Here is a 17,507-nt window from a genome sequence, read left to right as displayed (position 1 = left end):
ACATTCCACGTAGTGTAGTAGTGGCCGGTGTCACTCACGCCCTCTCTGAAATGAACTGACGGTGTGCAGAGCGACGAGAGCAGGAGGCATTGGTTTGGTGCTGCTGGCCTGAAGCTCCACGTTTTTTTTTTGGTGTTCTCACTCTCAGGCATCTCAATCCCACGCGACGTGATGCGACTTGTGGGTTATCGGGTGTGCGTGGTAGAAACTATTGGTTGGAGGGCATCTGAAATGAAGGCTGTGACTGCCAGTCGTGGAGCCTGAATTTCTGATCCTCCCGCCGATGCCGCTGCGCAAGGCTCATGAGCCAGTCGTAGAGCTAACATTCATAGTTATTGTTCATTGATCAAACATTCATAGAAATTGTATAACCCATTTTATGTTTTCTTATCAACTGGTTGAGGTATCAAATGCGGTCTTAGGATTTTATTTAAACCATTATAGAATCTAGTAGATTTTATGGTGCTGTCATCAACAGTTGAAGTAGTCTTTTTTTTATAAAAAATGCGACAAAAGCTTTGCCCCAATATACTAATTGAGAATAAATGTTTTGACATGATAGTCCGCACCGAATAAATGCAAACAAGGAACTCTCCCGGCATGATTTGACCCAAAATGCTTAGCTCCCACGGTAAACCACATGCGGGCTTCCCTTTTTATCCTATCTAAAATAACTAGAGGCGTCCATATTTGTTGTTGAAGACCCTTGCGTTACGCTCGTTCCAAATCTCCCAAGTGACAAGGATTACGAGGGAGGCAATGGTTTTACAATTAGGCATGTGGCTGCTCGTCATGGTGCGCCACCAAAGCTCGATTGAAAAATCACCCCATTGGTTTGGTTGGACTTCGGGGATGTGCAACCATTCTTGAATGTAGCTCCAAAGCCGGAAGGAGAATCTACATTCAACGAATATGTGGCAAACGGATTCCATCAAGCCAAGGAGCGTTCCAAAATGGTGTCTTGCACCCATTGCCAACGGTGATGGTTGTGGCGGTGTAGAATATATACATGTCCTTCTCGGAGCAAGGGTTGTTGTATCCGACCCAAATTTTTGTGGAGGCCTTCCACTCAAGCCAAGGCCAACTAAACCGAAGGGCCGTGGAAAATTTGTCCAAGTTTTTGACCCCAAGCCCTCCAAGTTTTGTGGGGTGACAAATCGTTTCCCAATTAACTTTGCTTTTTTTTCTCCGGTAGTGGTTTCCTTGGTCGGACCATACGAAAGATCTTTTGATTTTTTGATGAACTTGAAGGTCTCGGGCGAGACGATAAGAGGGGTGAGATACTAGGTGTCTTGTGAGGTTAACAAGAGCCGTGCGGCCGTCCATGGTGATGAGTTTGCCATTCCAAGAAGGGAGCTTCACGGCAAATTTATCTTAAAAATGTTTAAAATCCACCCGTTATAGTCGCCAAACCGAGAGAGGAAACCGAAGGTATTTCATGGTAAAGGTTGCACGTGATGCCGGAATGCCTTCAAGGTTGATGCCTCCGCATCTTATAGGGACAACGGAGCTCTTTCGGAAGTTTGTGCATAACCCGGTGGTCTCACCAAAACTCTCATGAATGGCTGCCAAGCTGTGGATGTCCTCATTAATAGGAGCAACAAAGACCATCACATCATCCACATAAAGAGTTGTCCTAAGGATAGTTCCCTCGCCCCGACGCTTGTGAAGAAGAACATGCCAAGTGGCCATGCCTAGAATTTGGGTGAGAAGGTCAATGGCAAGAACGAATAAGAGTGGTGATAGAGATGATTTCCTTGCCGGAGTCCCCGACCATGCACAATGGAGAAGCACACACGCGTGAAACAGGAGGTAGTGAGCAAGGCGGGATCCAACTGCTAAACGGCTTGAGAAGCTTCGGCATTGAAGAAGGTCCATTATGTACCCAATGAATAGAATCAAAAGCCTTCTTGATATAAAGCTTGAAGAGTAGGTCCGGTGTCTTGCTCTTATGGCTTTCATGTATGCTCCTTTTCTTGATGAAGGGGCTTTAAGCATCCGAAATAAGGTCATTCATGACGGGCCCCAACCGAAATGCAAGGATTTTGGCTACCATTCATGAGTTGAAGTAGTTTGGATTTTATGATATATGTCTCAGAATTTTTACTAGAGGAAAGGGGCACGGGTCTGCTTTTGTAGAAAGCACCAAATGTCAAGGACTCAAGATCGCACTGAGGATACCAGTTTTGTGCAGAGAAACCGAAAACAAGCATCCAAAACAAAAGCAAGAGAAGAGACCAACCTCCAGTTTAGGGTTTAGGACCTAAACTTAGCTAAATCACTAATCAACCAAATCCGTGCCTAGGACCCACCAAAAGATGCAAACTTCTTGACATCAACTTCACACTCTTCAACATATTTCAATAGTCACCTTCCTGCTGCGACAGCAACATGTTGGTCCAATGTGAAATAAAATTAAGCATTTTATAGAAATTTCTAAGAGGGCATGTAAAAACTTTGTTGTTGAAAACTAAATCATTCCTCGTGGTCCAAATAGATCATGAGGGAGCACCAAATATCGCCCACCCGATATAATTAGCTCGCTCGGACAACTTTAAACCCAAATGGACAAACTCTTTAAATTTCGCAGGAACCTACGTAATATATGAATCACTAAACCTTGGCAGCCATGCACACTGTTATCATTCGACAACATCCATATCTTCCATAGCTAATACCCCCTCATTCAGAATAATATATCGCGGATTTGCCTAAATTTGAATGTATCTATAACTCTGCAACATTCTTTTTGGGACGAAGGAAGTATAATCCGTTCTTCTGAACTCGCTCGAGTATGCTAATTTTTTAAACTATTTCAGTGCTCTCTTGTTTTATAAGTGAAAATGAATTTACTATCGTTCGTTAAACGAAATATATCCATTGAAATTGTATAACCCGTTGTATGATTGTTTCATCATTTCGTTGAGCATCAGTTTGCGGTGGTTGTCTTTATTTAAACCATTAAAGAATCTTGTAGAGTTCATGGTCACTAACACCAAGAGTAGTTGGCTGCCATGATATATTTATGTCTCGTTCAAGGCAGCAGTTCAAGCTACTACCTCACTACTACCTCAGTTCAAATGAATAAGGGGTGCCCACATTTTTAGGTGAACTTTGACCGAATAAATTAAACAAAAATATATTGAATTAGTTGTATATAATTATCATTGTTAGAATCTTATTGCAAAATACTTTCTAACGGTACCGATTTTATATCAAATATTATTTATACACATAGATTAATTTTTGGTCAAAGATAAAACACGAAAAATGTGGGTGTCTTATTCATTGGATTCGAGGGAGTATGTCGGAGCAAAAAACGAAAGGTGTAGAGTCGACTGCTTGCTACGTATATATATGTTATTATCATTTATAGTTTGCTCAACAGCCCAAAAGTAACATAGCTAGCCATTCAAATATATAGGGCGAGAAATCAAAGCAGCGGGGCCGATGGCTGCCGGATTCGGTGTCGGCGCAATAGTGGTGGCTGTGGGAGGGACGCGTGGACATATCAACTAGGCGGTTGGGTTGCGCGTGGCTGCCTTTTTATTTTGTGGCGGCCTTGGCGTACCCTAGATTTGCAGCACGAGTGGCAAATCCATTTTGTATCACCAAATACACATAGGGCACTTACTGAAGCACGATTTTGGGCCCAAAATGCCCAAAAAAATAGTTACTTGAGCTCTAAGCCTATTTTATATCATCTATTGGAGATACGCTAACCCGATTACATCATCTTTTTGTATTTGCTCCAATTTTACTTAACTTGGCAACTTTGTTGGCTTTAATTCTCCTACTTATAAATTTTTAGTTGGTGGTGGTTTGTTCACACATTTTGCAACATTTCTCGTAGGGGTGGGTAAATACGGTTGGCTGGTTTCACCGTTTTGTGATAGGTATTTTTTTAACTAGACTAAAAGTTTGGATTTGAGTTGGTCAAAAAAAAATGAACTGGCTCATTACCAACCAGTTTACACGGTTTGTAAAATTAGTTTCAGTTTCTGTCCACCCATAATTTCTATATATTTTCTTTGAAAGGAATACGGCAGAGAAAACCTCTATGGTTAATTTTTTTAAGAACCCAAATCCACATCCCTCAAGACTTGAACTTGGGCGGCTGAGTTTGTACATCCACTTCCCTAACCAATTCAGCTAGGCTCACTTCTTACCCATAATTTCTATAAACATAAAAAAACATAAAACATGTGTCTTCGTCTTTGTCATGGATGTGCAACATAAGGACAGTATGAGATGTTCAATTTTTTGCATTCATCTCTTGGCAATGCCATTGAGCGTGCATTTGGAGTCATGAAACAAAAGTGGCGTATATCGAAGGCGATGCCGAGTTTGTTACCTCGTACACAGAAGCATATCATCCTAGTTGCATAGCATTGCATAATTTTATCCGTGATAGCAAATTGCGTGATAAGGAGTTTAATAGGTGTGACGAAGATGAGGTTTATGTACATGAAGCAGCACGTGCAACAACACGAACACAAGGGGATGACGTCCCGGAAATGGAGAACGAAGATCCCGTGAGCGACATTCGAAGTAGGTGAAAGGATCGTATGCCGCACCTAGAGGGGGGTGAATAGGTGCTAACCAATTTTTAGTTCTTTTTCAATTTAGGCTTGACACAAAGGTAAATTCTCTAGATATGCAATGATGTCTACGCCCCCCTCCTTTTCCTGTAGACAGTGTTGGGCCTCCAAGAGCAGAGGTTTGTAGAACAGCAGCAAGTTTTCCCTTAAGTGGATCACCCAAGGTTTATCGAACTCAGGGAGGAAGAGGTCAAAGATATCCCTCTCATGCAACCCTGCAACCACAAAGCAAGAAGTCTCTTGTGTCCCCAACACACCTAATAGGTGCACTAGTTCGGCGAAGAGATAGTGAAATACAGGTAGTATGAATATATATGAGCAGTGGCAACGGCACCAGAAAAGTGCTTTGCCCAGGACAGTAAACAAGCAGTAGTAACGCAGCAGTAGTAACGCAGTAAAACAGTAAACAAGCAGCGATAGCAGTATTTAGGAACAAGGCCTAGGGATCAGACTTTCACTAGTGGACACTCTCAACATTGATCACATAACAGAATAGATAAATGCATACTCTACACTCTCTTGTTGGATGATGAACACATTGCGTAGGATTACACGAACCCTCAATGCCGGAGTTAACAAGCTCCACAATTCAATGTTCATATTTAAATAACCCTAGAGTGCATGAAAGATCAACACGACTAAACCAAGTACTAACATAGCATGCACACTGTCACCTTCACACTATGTAGGAGGCATAGATCACATCAATACCATCATAGCAATAGTTAACTTCATAATCTACAAGAGATCATAATCATAGCATACGCCAAGTACTAACACGGATGCACACACTGTCACCATTACACCGTGCAGGAGGAATAAAACTACTTTAATAACATCACTAGAGTAGCACATAGATGAATAGTGATACAAAACTCATATGAATCTCAATCATGTAAAGCAGCTCATGAGATTATTGTATTGAGGTACATGGGAGAGAGATGAACCACATAGCTACAGCGGAGCCCTCAGCCTCGGGGGTGGATTACTCCCTCCTCATCATGGAGGCAGCGATGGCGGTGAAGATGGCGGTGGTGTCGATGGAGAAGCCTTCCGGGGGCACTTCCCCGTCCCGGCGGCGTGCCGGAACAGAGACTCCTGTCCCCCAGATCTTGGCTTCGCGATGGCGGCGGCTCTGGAAGGTTTTTGCGGGTTTCGTCGAACTCGGTAGGGTTTTCGCGACGGAGACCTTAAGTAGGCGGAAGGGCAGGTCAGGGGGCCACACGAGGGGCCCACACTATAGGTCGGCGCGGCCAGGGCTTGGGCCGCGCCGCCCTATAGTCTGGCCACCTCGTGGCCCCACTTCGTCTCCTCTTCGGTCTTCTGGAAGCTTCGTGGCAAAATAGGACCCTGGGCGTTGATTTCGTCCAATTCCGAGAATATTTCTTTACTAGGATTTCTGAAACCAAAAACAGCAGAAAACAGCAACTGGCACTTCGGCATCTTGTTAATAGGTTAGTTCTAGAAAATGCACGAATATGACATAAAGTGTGCATAAAACATGTAGATATTATCAATAATGTGGCATGGAACACAAGAAATTATCGATACGTTGGAGACGTATCAGCATCCCCAAGCTTAGTTCTGCTCGTCCCGAGCAGGTAAAACGATAACAAAGATAATTTCTGGAGTGACATGCCATCATAACCTTGATCATACTATTTGTAAACATATGTAATGAATGCAGCGATCAAAACAATGGTAATGACATGAGTAAACAAGTGAATCATAAAGCAAAGACTTTTCATGAATAGCACTTCAAGACAAGCATCAATAAGTCTTGCATAAGAGTTAACTCATAAAGCAATAAATCAAAGTAAAAGTATTGAAGCAACACAAAGGAAGATTAAGTTTCAGCGGTTGCTTTCAACTTATAACATGTATATCTCATGGATAATCGTCAACATAGAGTAATATAATAAGTGCAATATGCAAGTATGTAAGAATCAATGCACAGTTCACACAAGTGTTTGCTTCTTGAGGTGGAGAGAAATAGGTGAACTGACTCAACATAAAAGTAAAAGAAAGGTCCTTCAAAGAGGAAAGCATCGATTGCTATATTTGTGCTAGAGCTTTTATTTTAAAAACATGAAACAATTTTGTCAACGGTAGTAATAAAGCATATGTATCATGTAAATTATATCTTACAAGTTGCAAGCCTCATGCATAGTGTACTAATAGTGCTCACACCTTGTCCTAATTAGCTTGGGTTAACACTGATCATCATTGCATAACATATGTTTCAACCAAGTGTCACAAAGGGGTACCTCTATGCCGCCTGTACAAGGGTCTAAGGAGAAAGTTCGCATTGGATTTCTCGCTTTTGATCATTCTTCAACTTAGACACCCATACCGGGACAACATAGACAATAGATAATGGACTCCTCTTTTAATGCTTAAGCATTCAATAACAGTTAATATTCTCATAAGAGATTGAGGTTTTATGTCCAAACTGAAACTTCCACCATGATTCATGGCTTTAGTTAGCGGCCCAATGTTCTTCTCTAACAGTATGCATACTCAAACCATTTGGTTGTGAAAACCGCCCTTACTTCAGACAAGACGAACATGCATAGCAACTCACATGATATTCAACAAAGAGTTGATGGCGTCCCCAGGAACATGGTTATCGCACAACAAACAACTTAATAAGAGATAAAGTGCATAAGTACATATTCAATACCACAATAGTTTTTAAGGCTATTTTGTCCCATGAGCTATATATTGCAAAGGCGAATGATGGAAATTTAAAGGTAGCACTCAAGCAATTTACTTTGGAATGGCGGAGAAATACCATGTAGTAGGTAGGTATGGTGGACACAAATGGCATAGTGGTTGGCTCAAGGATTTTGGATGCATGAGAAGTATTCCCTCTCGATACAAGGCTTAGGCTAGCAAGGTTATTTGAAACAAACACAAGGATGAACCGGTGCAGCAAAACTCACATAAAAGACATATTGTAAACATTATAAGAATCTACACCGTCTTCCTTGTTGTTCAAAACTCAATACTAGAAATTATCTAGACTTTAGAGAGACCAAATATGCAAACCAAATTAGCAAGCTCTAGGTGTTTCTTCATTATGGGTGCAAAGTATATGATGCAAGAGCTTAAACATGAGCACAACAATTGCCAAGTATCACATTATCCAAGACATTTTAGCAATTACTACATGTATCATTTTCCAATTCCAACCATATAACAATTTAACAAAGAAGAAACTTCGCCATGAATACTATGAGTAAAGCCTAAGGGCATACTTGTCCATATGCAACAGCGGAGCGTGTCTCTCTCCCATACAGGCATCTATTATATATTAAAAGTACATTAAGGGTTAACCAGAAAAAAGAGAATTAGCTAGAAAATCCCACAATAATTAGAAACATCAAGCCGTTAATCTGGTGGGTCCTCTAGCAACTATCAAATATTAGCCGATGGATGCTCCTAAGAAATAATCACGCACGACCCGACCCGACCTTATAGACCGAACACCTCCTCACGTTCCCTAGGTTTTCACGATGACATTAGTATAGCGATCGCCCTTCTTCTCTTCTACTTGCCTACCACGGCCGGCCGGCCGGCCGCATCCTCCACCAAGTCCTACAGGCAGGTATAGATTACTGGCATGTGACGGGGAGTGTAGGAGGTTGAAAGATGGATCGGCTGTCCAGACGGCGGAGGACATACGTCAGTATCGATCGCAGTGCAGATCGGAAGGAAGGATTAGCTAGCTCGATCTGCTTTGGAGGTTTCATCTTACCATCGATTTGTCCCCTTCCTAATCCCAACGCCATGGTGGTTCTAGGTAATTAGATGATTCTCCCTCTTATTGGGTTTCCCAAAATCAAAAACGTACCATTGATGACATATCATCACTCATGAAGGTCACGTTCGTGTTATGAGCAGAAAACGGCAGCAATCGGCCAGGAGTGTGCACGTGCTCAATTGTTGCGCTGTAGATTTGATAAACCGTTATGGTGTCTACTGCAGCACGATTAATGAGAAGAAGGCATATTATATCAGGAATCAAGACTATGGCTCTTCAACTAACCTGCTTTGGGTACATGGTCGCCATAGCCTTATTTTACCTCTTTGTTCACTCGAGACAACTACAGTTCAGCTGCATACTCCGGTATATCTCAGCAAGACGAACCAACAAAGTGCGGAGAAAAGGAAGCTCGGATGCAAGTGCGAGGTTTGCGTGCTAAGTTGTTATGGCGATAAGTCTATTTCACCTTCTGTTCTTCTTTGAGTTATTTTTTTCTCTCCCTGAAAGGTAAACTTACAAAGCAAATTTGATCCCTCATATGAAATTCTAGAAATAATTTCGCAGATACATGTCTCCATTATGTTACAGTTATTCCGTGTTGAATAAATAAGAATTAGAAGATAATCTGCAACATTGGATTTTGATTCGTCATATGTACTCTTTAGGTTGCAAAGGATATTATTGGAGATGTTTAGCTCAGCCTGTACCAGTACATATTGTGTATAACCGAGGTTCGTATGTTTTTTCTCATCTGCAGCGATATTTCTAGCCTTCAGATTTTTGATACTCCACCCATCTGGACTGAAACACTGCTCTAGCAGTAAACTCATTTTCTCAGCTACTCCAAGTATTTTTGCACATTAGTGTGTATTGCACATTAGTATGAGTAAACTTTTTTTTTATCTTTCTTGCTAGCAGTTGCAGACAAATAAATTGGACTGATCTGCTGAACCTATTTCGTAACTCAAGAAGCAAGAGTTTGGCCAAACTGATATTTGACAAACAATTCTTAGCTCTTAACACGTGATGCCGATTCTGTCGTGCTAGAGCATAATCGGGAGCAACATTGCAGCACTAATTTGGCATCGAATATTGAGTAGGAGCACTCAATAGTTGAGGGTTTGCTCTTAACATATCAGTATATTCGGATGTGCTATTCTTTTATAAGAATGTTTAATGCAGATAAAATCTACTTGCCTTCTGAATTCTGATACAGTTTCGGTATGCAGCTTCTGCATGTTACTACCTCTTTATAATTAATAGGTTGTTTCAATGCCAGGGGCTTTGCCTCCTTTCCGAAGTTTCAAGAATAAAGCAAAATGAGCTCTAACTTATATATATTTATAATATTTTTTTTTAGTTGCAGATTCAATCTAACACATCCTCAGCTTTGTTACTATAGCATTGTGATATCCTAAAAGATCAGACAACAGAAGTCGCATCAAAGGTTCTCCTACTGTGGAGCTATTGAAATGGATACAAGTCAATACATGTCTCCTTCTGTTCTTCTTTGAGTTATTTTTTTCTCTCCCTGAAAGGTAAACTTACAAAGCAAATTTGATCCCTCATATGAAATTCTAGAAATAATTTCGCAGATACATGTCTCCATTATGTTACAGTTATTCCGTGTTGAATAAATAAGAATTAGAAGATAATCTGCAACATTGGATTTTGATTCGTCATATGTACTCTTTAGGTTGCAAAGGATATTATTGGAGATGTTTAGCTCAGCCTGTACCAGTACATATTGTGTATAACCGAGGTTCGTATGTTTTTTCTCATCTGCAGCGATATTTCTAGCCTTCAGATTTTTGATACTCCACCCATCTGGACTGAAACACTGCTCTAGCAGTAAACTCATTTTCTCAGCTACTCCAAGTATTTTTGCACATTAGTGTGTATTGCACATTAGTATGAGTAAACTTTTTTTTTTCTTTCTTGCTAGCAGTTGCAGACAAATAAATTGGACTGATCTGCTGAACCTATTTCGTAACTCAAGAAGCAAGAGTTTGGCCAAACTGATATTTGACAAACAATTCTTAGCTCTTAACACGTGATGCCGATTCTGTCGTGCTAGAGCATAATCGGGAGCAACATTGCAGCACTAATTTGGCATCGAATATTGAGTAGGAGCACTCAATAGTTGAGGGTTTGCTCTTAACATATCAGTATATTCGGATGTGCTATTCTTTTATAAGAATGTTTAATGCAGATAAAATCTACTTGCCTTCTGAATTCTGATACAGTTTCGGTATGCAGCTTCTGCATGTTACTACCTCTTTATAATTAATAGGTTGTTTCAATGCCAGGGGCTTTGCCTCCTTTCCGAAGTTTCAAGAATAAAGCAAAATGAGCTCTAACTTATATATATTTATAATATTTTTTTTTAGTTGCAGATTCAATCTAACACATCCTCACCTTTGTTACTATAGCATTGTGATATCCTAAAAGATCAGACAACAGAAGTCGCATCAAAGGTTCTCCTACTGTGGAGCTATTGAAATGGATACAAGTCAATACATGTCTCCTACAGAGAAACTCAGTCCTGTGAAAAGTATGTTCTCTGATGCTAACTTGCATTTACACAGCAGGACCTATTTTTATTTCTGCTAGCAAGCGTACATGCTACGACTATACTCGAATTTACTCATGGTGTATTATGTTTTTGTACTTGCCAACATTTTCCATGCTATTTTTTTGTCATTTTTAGTAAAAAAATAATCTTACAATGGTGGAAAGTATCCATCCAAATTTGGGACAATCAATTCTTGGAAGAAAGCAATCATATGTCGAACAAAAAAAATGGTCAACAAGATCAGTGAATATGTAATGGACAAACTAGAAGGTGAGGACACAATTTACCGTACGTCTGACAGTGTACACAAAGCTGTAAATTGAAGTGATGATTCTATATTCAGAAGAGTTCCTAAACAACCTAAAGTTTCCTGGAATTATAAATCATGAGCTCAAACTGAACATAGGAGTACTGGTGATGCTACTGCTTAATATAACCAGAGTGTTGGGTTATGCAATAATAAAACATTTTTATCCAGCATTTTTTTGTATTATCCTACTTTGACTAAGCATAAGTAAATGTAAATTAGTTTACTGTAAAATATCTTCAGATTAAAACAACTGACTTACCTATGCTCTGATTGTTATGCAGCCCAGAAGTACTTGCGAGGTACGATCGATCTTCAAAGTTTCCACGTGTGGGCCTTCAGTTTTGGGACAAGCAATCTGTTTATTTGCTGATTTTATTGGTGTTATTCTGGAGATCAGTTCACATTAATGGAGAGAGGAGAGGAGAGCGTTGGAGTTGAAGATGGGGGCCTGTGGCTACACATCAAGAGGATTAGGTACGTTGCTCTAAGAAATAAGCATTATACTACAGAAGTAGAAAGGATGTCCGCAGCTTCCAGTGAAGTGTGCGAGTATGCCTGACACCATGACCATGGCGTGTTTGCCTCCTAATAAAAAGTCATGTAGTGCTTGTGAAATTCAGTATTTGCGACAGCTATGTCTATGCCACCATGAAATTCAGTCTTTGTGACAGCTGTGTGTAAGCATGACAGCATGAAAACCAGGGAGGGCTTTCAGCTGAAAGGGTTTACCTCCATACTATATATAGTCTTTGTTGCAACTATGTGTATGCCACCATGAAATTCAGTTTATTCTGGCTTCTCTTATTTTCTTCCAGATTGTTGCATTTAGCTATATATATGCCACCATGGAAAAACTTAGGCCGTGTGCAATGGAGAATCACTGGCACAAGTTATTCTACTGTGAAGTTTCTATTATTTATCATATTAATGTGATATGTGCACGGATTTTTTAATTAAGAAAGGGTTTCGGGACAAGTTTGCCAAAATATGCTAGACAAGAGGAGAATACAACCACTGTACTCATAATTTACAAGAATCAACAGTTATACTCCCTCCATCCCATGAAACATGTCTTAACTTTGACTAAATTTACATGTATTCACATGAAGGAATATTGGGTGAAACAGTTACTCCCTTCTATCCATAATAAGTGTCGTGAACTGAGGTAAATTGTTTGTCAATGGCTAACTATGAACCTTGGATAACTGTTACAACATATATTTATTTTTATGTGTGAATATGCATATCTTCTCAATTTTTTCTGATATTACAAATGCGACATACAGATATCCATTATCTAAAAAAGATGATCGTCCAGCAGAAATTGTTTCTCTTTACATATCTAGCCTCTAATCTTTCATGCAGTGCGTCTGATATGACCTTGGTCCGACGATGCTGTTCAGTGTGATGAATAACATTTTTATCCTCGGATAGTTAAAAGATTAGTTTTCTTTGCTAAAGAGAGTAGCCAAAGTTCCATTTCATTGATAGAAGAAGATAAAGCCTCTGCTCCAAGAAAACCTGAATGTCTTTCACAACATAGTCATTATATATTTGGTAACACCGCTACTCACTAGGATTGTTTTTTACACTTCATTCAGCCAATTTGCAATTTTTCTTCCTTGCTCTCATATTCATTTTAGAAAGTGCAGTAGCTCATATAAGCCGCAACATGTTAGGAGTAACCAGTGTTCAAGTTACTTATGATCTTATTCAACTATAGTTGACAGTTTCTGTTCCAATTGTAGTGCTTCTTTGCTTATTAGCTGAATTTTTGCAGAAAGAGGCTTGCAAAGTAATAAGGGGTACCTCAATGGAGCAAAGGGGAGGAAACATATATACTCACATGGGACTTCTTACTGATGCCAGCCACTCCGTACCTAAGATGTTTTCTAATTTTACCAAACTAATTATGTTTATTTAAAACCTTTCTGCACACATGATTTAACCTTTATACAAAACAGATTTGGGGTTTGGTATTTGAGTTCAGTTCACTGTCACGAAAGTGTGGTTCAGTCCTTTCTCTCTTAAATGTGGGTTCACACCACAAATTCATAGTCGCTAGCAAGATTAACAAAACACGTAACCATGAAGAGCTTGATTATTTGCACTGATCGATATATGAAATTCTCCAACAGTATAAAATTCAGTGAATTTCACATTGCGAGGGCATAAAAAGGTATGTCTCTATTCAACTGTCATAAAGTTATCGTGCATATACATTTTTGCGGCTTCATTGTATCGTGCTTTCTAATAAACATTATTTTTTTACAACGAAAAATAAAACCTATGTTTTAACATGTGCAAATTTGAACAATTATTTTCAGGGATAATGAATTGTTTTATCTGGAAGAATATAGGTTTGTGATACTTTTGAGTACATATATAGCTTAGATCGACTGCATGCTTAGCACGTATATATGCTTGGTACTTATGGTTATTATTCGAGTCAGAGGCATGTTTTTTGAGAACACCACCAGACATAATATTACACGCTTACACTTATATTCATATGTGTTTGTTTTCCTTTCTCCGGTTATTGCATTTGGAGACATTACATAGAATAAACTAATAGTTTTTTTTTCAATAAATACGATCCTTAGGGGAAAAACAAATGGATACAAGCAAGTCATAGTTTTAGTATACATATGATTACATTTATTTGTTTGATATTTTGTGCTAAAGGGTTATTAACAAACTTTAAAAGAAGGTGCCCAAGCAAAATCTGAAGACTAAACCAGTGTCCAAAACAACAATCTTTCAAAGACCGACGAGAGCACATAATATGAACATATACAAAACCATTAAATTATTTTTCAAAAAAATTATATAATTGGTGCCCTCGCATTTGCGAGGGCCACTTTGCTAGTTTATTCAAACAAAACAAAAACAAAAACAAACCGACGCTCCAAGTAAAGTACATAAGATGTGACCGAATAAAAATATAGTTTCAGGGGAGGAACCTGATAATGTTGTCGATGAAGAAGGGGATGCCTTGGGCATCCCCAAGCTTAGACGCTTGAGTCTTCTTAGAATATGCAGGGGTGAACCACCGGGGCATCCCCAAGCTTAGAGCTTTCACTCTCCTTGATCATAATATATCATCCTCCTCTCTTGACCCTTGAAAACTTCCTCCACACCAAAATTGAAACAAACTCATTAGAGGGTTAGTGCATAATCAAAAACTCACATGTTCAGAGGTGACACAATCATTCTTAACACTTCTGGACATTGCCCAAAGCTACTGGAAGTTAATGGAACAAAGAAATCCATCCCACATAGCAAAAGAGGCAATGCGAAATAAAAGGCAGAATCTGTCAAAACAGAACAGTCCGTAAAGACGAATTTTAAAAGGGCACCAGACTTGCTCAAATGAAAATGCTCAAATTGAATGAAAGTTGCGTACGTATCTGAGGATCACTCACGTAAATTGGCATAATTTTCTGAGTTACCTACAGAGAATTTTGCCCAGATTCGTGACAGCAAAGAAATCCGTTTCTGCGCAGTAATCCAAATCTAGTATGAACCTTACTATCAACGACTTTACTTGGCACAACAAAACACAAAACTAAGATAAGGAGAGGTTGCTACAGTAGTAAACAACTTCCAAGACACAAATATAAAACAAAGTACTGTAGCAAAATAACACATGGGTTATCTCCCAAGAAGTTCTTTTTTATAGCCGTTAAGATGGGCTCAGCAGTTTTAATGATGCACTCGCAAGAAATAGTAGTTGAAGCAAAAGAGAGCATCAAGAAGCAAGTTCAAAACAAATTTAAGCCTAACATGCTTCCTATGAAAAGGAATCTTGTACACAAATAAATTCATGAAGAACAAAGTGACAAGCATAAGACGATAAAACACGAGTAACTTCAAGATTCTCAACATAAAGAGGGGAAACTTAATATTATTAAGATGCATATAACCATGTTTCCCTCTCTCATAATAACTTTCAGAGGCATCATGAACAAACTCAACAATATAAGTATCACATAAATCATTCTTATTCACATGCATAAAAGTATCATTACTCTCCACATAAGCATAATCAATTTTATTAGTTGTAGTGGGAGCAAATTCAACAAAGTAGCTATCATTATTATTCTCATCATCAAATATAGGAGGCAAAGTATCATCAAAGTAAATTTTCTCCTCAATGCTTGGGGGACTAAAAATATCATGCTCATCAAAGCCAGCTTCCCCAAGCTTAGAATTTTCCATAGCATTAGCAACAATGGTGTTCAAAGCGTTCATACTAATATGTTCCATAGGTTTTTTAACTTTCGCATCAAACCATCCATGTCTTAAATCAGGAAATAGAATAAGAAGCTCATTTTTGTCCATTATGCCAAACTAGTGTAAACAAGAAACAAAAAGTTGCAATTGCAGGATCTAAAGGAAATAGCTTCGAGTACTTACAACGGCGCCGGAAAATAGCTTAGTAGCCGAGATCCGGAGTGTGAGTACCTTTTACCTTTCCTCCCCGGCAACGGCGCCAGAAAATAGCTTGATGTCTACGCCCCCCTCCTTTTCCTGTAGACAGTGTTGGGCCTCCAAGAGCAGAGGTTTGTAGAACAGCAGCAAGTTTTCCCTTAAGTGGATCACCCAAGGTTTATCGAACTCAGGGAGGAAGAGGTCAAAGATATCCCTCTCATGCAACCCTGCAACCACAAAGCAAGAAGTCTCTTGTGTCCCCAACACACCTAATAGGTGCACTAGTTCGGCGAAGAGATAGTGAAATACAGGTGGTATGAATATATATGAGCAGTGGCAACGGCACCAGAAAAGTGCTTTGCCCAGGACAGTAAACAAGCAGTAGTAACGCAGCAGTAGTAACGCAAAGAAACAAGAAACAAGCAGCGATAGCAGTATTTAGGAACAAGGCCTAGGGATCAGACTTTCACTAGTGGACACTCTCAACATTGATCACATAACAGAATAGATAAATGCATACTCTACACTCTCTTGTTGGATGATGAACACATTGCGTAGGATTACACGAACCCTCAATGCCGGAGTTAACAAGCTCCACAATTCAATGTTCATATTTAAATAACCCTAGAGTGCATGAAAGATCAACACGACTAAACCAAGTACTAACATAGCATGCACACTGTCACCTTCACACTATGTAGGAGGCATAGATCACATCAATACCATCATAGCAATAGTTAACTTCATAATCTACAAGAGATCATAATCATAGCATACGCCAAGTACTAACACGGATGCACACACTGTCACCATTACACCGTGCAGGAGGAATAAAACTACTTTAATAACATCACTAGAGTAGCACATAGATGAATAGTGATACAAAACTCATATGAATCTCAATCATGTAAAGCAGCTCATGAGATTATTGTATTGAGGTACATGGGAGAGAGATGAACCACATAGCTACAACGGAGCCCTCAGCCTCGGGGGTGGATTACTCCCTCCTCATCATGGAGGCAGCGATGGCGGTGAAGATGGCGGTGGTGTCGATGGAGAAGCCTTCCGGGGGCACTTCCCCGTCCCGGCGGCGTGCCGGAACAGAGACTCCTGTCCCCCAGATCTTGGCTTCGCGATGGCGGCGGCTCTGGAAGGTTTTTGCGGGTTTCGTCGAACTCGGTAGGGTTTTCGCGACGGAGACCTTAAGTAGGCGGAAGGGCAGGTCAGGGGGCCACACGAGGGGCCCACACTATAGGTCGGCGCGGCCAGGGCTTGGGCCGCGCCGCCCTATAGTCTGGCCACCTCGTGGCCCCACTTCGTCTCCTCTTCGGTCTTCTGGAAGCTTCGTGGCAAAATAGGACCCTGGGCGTTGATTTCGTCCAATTCCGAGAATATTTCTTTACTAGGACTTCTGAAACCAAAAACAGCAGAAACAAAGAATCGGCACTTCGGCATCTTGTTAATAGGTTAGTTCCAGAAAATGCACGAATATGACATAAAGTGTGCATAAAACATGTAGATATTATCAATAATGTGGCATGGAACACAAGAAATTATCGATACGTCGGAGACGTATCATGCAACTAAGTGAATTTACCTATATGGCAAGGTTATCAACTAAGCAAGATATAGCTACACAATATATAGGAGATAGAATGGGATAGAGGTAACCGAGAGTGGAGCACGCGATGACACGGAGATGATTCCCGTAGTTCCCTTCCTTTGCAAGAAGGTACGTCTACGTTTGGAGGAGTGTGGTTGCTACGCAAGCCAAACCAACAGCCACGAAGGCTTCACTCAGATCTCCTGTGAGCAACG

General features: G+C 40.0%; 1 long non-coding RNA gene across 1 annotated transcript; it reads left to right on the top strand.

Moving 5' to 3' along the window:
- The first annotated feature begins 11,505 nt into the window (after nucleotides 1–11,505).
- LOC127348418 (uncharacterized) lies at nucleotides 11,506–13,216 on the top strand. Its single transcript, XR_007879777.2, has 2 exons — nucleotides 11,506–11,729; nucleotides 13,036–13,216. It is a non-coding gene; the product is annotated as an uncharacterized lncRNA (long non-coding RNA).
- Nucleotides 13,217–17,507: the final 4,291 nt, after the last annotated feature.

Source organism: Lolium perenne, chromosome 4 (assembly GCF_019359855.2).
Source record: "Lolium perenne isolate Kyuss_39 chromosome 4, Kyuss_2.0, whole genome shotgun sequence".
In the NCBI taxonomy this organism is placed as follows: domain Eukaryota; kingdom Viridiplantae; phylum Streptophyta; class Magnoliopsida; order Poales; family Poaceae; genus Lolium; species Lolium perenne.
This window is presented reverse-complemented; position numbering and strand designations above follow the sequence as displayed.